General features: G+C 42.5%; 1 pseudogene; it reads right to left on the bottom strand.

Moving 5' to 3' along the window:
- Nucleotides 1-3581: 3581 nt before the first annotated feature.
- On the bottom strand, nucleotides 3582-4050 carry LOC102876213 (annotated as a pseudogene).
- Between the last annotated feature and the right edge of the window lie 970 nt (nucleotides 4051-5020).

Here is a 5020-nt window from a genome sequence, read left to right on the forward strand (position 1 = left end):
TCCACTACCCTTCCCTGGCTCCTGAAGAACTTAATTCTAGGATTTCATTAATGACAAACGTGCTTTCCTGTCAAGGAAGGAAGTGGGATTTGCTTCAGTGCCCCTGCATTTTCTGCATTTGGTGATTCGTCTCACTAGAAAACCGTTTCCCAAGGCCACTCGTGGAATGCTGGAAAGTATTTACTTCCAAGTCTGTGTGGCTCGCTCTCAGACCAAAGGCCACTCTGTGTCCCTGTGTTTACATTGCTCCCTTCCCCAGCGAGCCTGGCATTCTGAACCGCCTTTGTGAAAACAGAGCCAGTCCTCAGGGAAAGGCGCTCAAGGAGAGCATTGTAAACTCAGCTCACTGGCTCTGTCGCTGCGCCTCCTACATTATTCCGTAATTCCTGAGTAACTCAGGTCAAGGACGCTGCCTTTCTGCCCGGCATCCCACACAGAACAAATTCCTATCTGACCCCCCTGCCCTGCCGTGTTTGAGGTGAAAGGCTTGTTCTCTGAGGACCCTCAGTCACGGCTGCCTTTTCCTCTGACAGAAATCTCCCCTCAGAAGCGAACATGTGATGGATGAGTGTGGGCCTGTGATATTTTCCTTGACCGTGCTATGTGTAAAAGGTGCTGTCAATAGAATGACTTTAAGATTTTTGACAGATATTAAAGCATAAAAATCTCCAGTTCAGGGCTTCAAGAACTCACTGGGAAGCAAGGCAAAGACTAAGTCGTTAAAACTTGACCACACCAAGAAAGCGAGGGGTGGGGGGAAGGGGGATTTAAAATATTATTTTAAAGGAATGATTGTTTGAATGATTTCATTCTCAAATATACCCTGTTTCTATAGCACCTGAAAAATATTTGTCTTGAGTGTGAGTGCATATTTTAAATGACATCCTTGGGGATTTTAACATATCCCCAAACATTAGAGATTTCAACTATGTGGGTCTAGACCCAAAATATGAACATACATGCTCAAAAATGAGGCAGAATTGCAAGAGTGTCTGTTTCAATGCCAATCACTTTCTCCAGTGGAATCAACAGCCATCTCATACCTCCCAAATGTTAATATGTTCAACTAGGGGAGACTCTATCCCCAGAAGACATTTGGCATTTTTTGGTGGCATATTTGATGGATGTCTGGTAGGTAGAAGTCGGAAAGGCTGTTACACTACCGGTAATGCAGACAACCACCCAGCGAGGACTTACAGAGCAGGAAATGTAAATTGTGCAAAGAAACCGAGTGTGTTCTCACATCCCAGTTGGAAAGAGCTTCTCAAAATATCCATCAGATAATGTTACTCTCTTGCTCAAAACCTTCCAGTGGTTTCCAGTTCTGTCAGTGTCAAAGCCAAAGAATTTTCATGACCAGAGCCCACCCATTACCCCTCCCACCTGCCTCCTGCTGCTGCTCCCCTGGCCCTGCCTCCACCCCCTCCACTGGTAGTTTTTCTGGCTCCTCCTTCAAGCCACTCAGGTTTCTGCTCACATATCATAACCTTAGAGAAGACTTCCTGACAACTCCATAAAAATAACAACAGAAACAAACACCACCGAAAGAACTACTCCACAACTCCCCTTCTTACAAACCCAGGCCACAACACAAAATGAGATTCATCACAGTTGATGACAAATACTGTCTCTCTCTTCTCCCCTTGCCTCTTTCCATTTGACTCCCATTCATCCCTCCCTAAATATCTTCTTTACAAGGAACATAACCAAGCCCTGTAAAATTACTACCAGATAAGAAAACCTTAATGGTGACTAGAACCTGAAGTAGAATTCATTGTTATCTATACCCAGTGTAACCAAATCTTATCATAACAAATATCTTAGCTTGTTAGTGAATCTTTAATATATCCACGTGTATTTCTTCAAAATACATCCTCTGGTAGTATATATGCTTTAACTTGGGAAGCACTGGAGGCTTAGTGGTAAGGAGGTCACTTCCAACCCAAAGGCACATGGTTCAAACCCACCATCTGCTCCTTGGGAGAAAGATAAGCAATCTTCTCCTGTGCAATTTACTGTCTCCGGAAGCGCAGTGGGGGGTGAGCTATCATTTGGTTCTGACACAACGGTACATAACAAGTTTAAAGTTATGAAAATGACCTTGTGGTGATTTTATTATCCATGAACTTATTTTGTATTCACTTTTATATTTCTAAGTTTCAGTGTGTGTGTGTTGTGTACCATAGAGTTAACAACTGACCCATAGCTGAGTTGGGTTTTCAGAGGCTGATAATTGCAGGGGAAGAAATTGCCAGTCTTTCTCCCACAAACTAGTTGGTGGACTTGAATCAAGTGCCTCAAGGATTTTTTGTAATGCAGCTTTTTGCCACTAGGCTACCAGAGCTCCGTAAGATTCATCTATAGTGTTGCATACAGAGTCATTTATTGTTGCGATCACTTCTCATATCTGTATGTTATCCTCTCATTAAATATCAGACAGACAGTTACTTCTCCAGTCCCTCTACACAAGTGTGTGTTTATTTCTTGGTATTTGACTATTTGGAAGAGTTGCCCCTAGAGAATATGTTCCAAAATGTATTTTGAGTTTAACTTAATAGTAATTATTACTACCAAACAAGCGTGTGTGTACGTGCGTGTGCACATGCGTGCACACGCACACACACACACACACACACTGTTGTTAGTTGCCATCAAATTGGCTTCTACTCACAATAACCTTGTGTGTAGTAGAATATATCAAGAGCAAGCTAGCTTCTTGCTATTTGAAATATTGCTGGCACAGTTTCTAACATCTTAGCAACATAGTCAGTCCATATAAATGTGATCAATAAATAGATAAGTATTGTTGTTAGGTGACATTGGCTTGACTATGACTCATAGTGACCCTATAAACAGCAGGTGTAAACTTTGTCCCGTCTTGTACCATCTTCATGACATGTTTGAGCCCATGACTACAGTCACTGTGCCAATCTATCTTATTGGGGATCTTACTCTTTTTCTCCAACCCTCTAGCTTTCCTAGTATGATATCCTTTTCCAAACTAGCCTCTTTTGACAACATGACCAGAGTTTAGATACACAGATGCAGATAGATATTCATCTATATATAGGCAGTTCCCAGGTTACAAATATCTGGCGTATGGACTATATTGACTTCAATGTTATATAAAGACACCCTTACTCTGTAATGATTTAATCAGTCCTTACTTGTAATTTAATCTTCACCACAATCCTTTCACTTGATGCATGTGTAGCTTTTAAATAACCAAAAAGGCTTCATGTCTTTCTTTGCACTAAAACCAAAAGCAAACCAATAACTATCAAGTCAGTTGTGATTCGTAGCAAACCTACAGGACGGAGCAGGATTGCCCTAAAGGATCTCCAATGCTGATCTCCAATGCAGTCTTTCCTGTGCAGAGAGGGTGGCGAATGCCAACAACTGTCCTTACAGCTAACAGCCAAACATGCTAATAGCTGTGCAGAGCATTTTAACCACTGTGTCACCAGAGTTTCTTTTTTTTTTTTTTTTCTACAAAAGGATACTTTAATTTCTGTCCTACAAAGACTATACATGATTTGGAAATGAGACTGTCCCATCAGGGCAACGAAGACACATCCAGGCTAGACCTTCTCCTTGGTCTGGTCACTCAGAAATACGATGTTATCTGCTATGATGGTCGTGGCCTGTTTCCGCACATTGTTCTTATCTGTGTATTCGCCGTAGTCGACCTTCCCTTCAACATATATTCGAGGCCCTTTCTTCACATACCGATACATGACGTCCCGCAGGCCCGGCCTGAACACGGATATTCTGTGCCACGTTGTCTTTTGACTGACATCGCCTAAGTCCATTTGTTACACTTCACTCTTTCCCAGACCGCCACATCTCGTTGGTTGTGAGGGAGAATATGGAGACTGGGTTTTTCCCTTCCACTTGTCTCATGACGGGGTCCTGGCCCACACAGCCGAGTAACTGCACATGGTTGAGAGATCTTTCAAGAACCAAGTCGCTGGCTATTTCCGACTCGTGTCGCACACATGCGTGTCGCACACACTGATGAAGCACCTGTAATACGGATCTTTGAAACATGATTTCTGTCTTCTTTGTATACAGGCTTCAGTCTCTTCCTGAGCCCGCGGCCCCGGGAGCACCACCAGAATTTCTTTAATTGAACCAAAAAAGAACTCATTGTACAACTTTGAAAGTTGGTCAAAGAATAAAAAAAGACCAAAGAAGACTTGATGTCTTGCAATTGTGATGTTGACAAAGAGAACTGAAAACACCTTGAACTCCAAAAGAACAAACCCATCTGTCTTAAAAGGAAATGCAAGCGGAGTGCTCCTTCGAGGCAAGGGAGGTAAAACTTTATCTAACTTATTTCCATCCTATTCTTAGGAAGAAGCAAGACTTGGAGAGAGACATCATGATGGGAGAGGAGGAGGATCAAAGAAAGAGGGGAGGACTCTCAACAACATGGACTGACACAGTGAACACCGTAATGGTTTAAACATGACAGAGGCCATGGGAGTGGCGTAGGGTAAAACAAGGCTCACGTCTGTTGTTCTTAGGGTTGCTATGAGTCATAGTCAACTTGATGGCACCTAAAACCAGCAACAAATAAGACTTGTATGGGTCTGTTTTAATTTACCTATAAACTCTACTTAAAGACACAGGGACTAACCTAGTTTGTAAGCTAGAAACTACTTGCATGATTTTATTTCTTGGTTGCCTGGCTTCCTTTGTTGTTGTTAGGTGTCTTCAAATTGAACATAATCATACCAACCCTATGAACAGTCAACCTGTACCCTGCCCTATCTTGGGTCATTCTCATCATCTCTTACACTCTATGGCGATCGCTGAAGTCACCATGGCAATGTCAGAGCATCTCAGTGAAGGCCTTCCACTCCTTAGCTGACCCTCCATCTTTTCCAAGGAATAGCTTCATCTAGCTACGTGTCCAAAATATGAATAATGAAGCTTGACCATCTTTGCCTCCAAGGAGCACTCTGGTTGCACTTTTTCTAAGACGTAACTGTTTGTTCTTTGGCAGTCCATGGGA

The sequence above is a fragment of the Elephantulus edwardii genome, unplaced genomic scaffold (assembly GCF_000299155.1).
Source record: "Elephantulus edwardii isolate Elephantulus edwardi_28Jun2011 unplaced genomic scaffold, EleEdw1.0 scaffold00087, whole genome shotgun sequence".
Classification (NCBI taxonomy): Eukaryota; Metazoa; Chordata; class Mammalia; order Macroscelidea; family Macroscelididae; genus Elephantulus; species Elephantulus edwardii.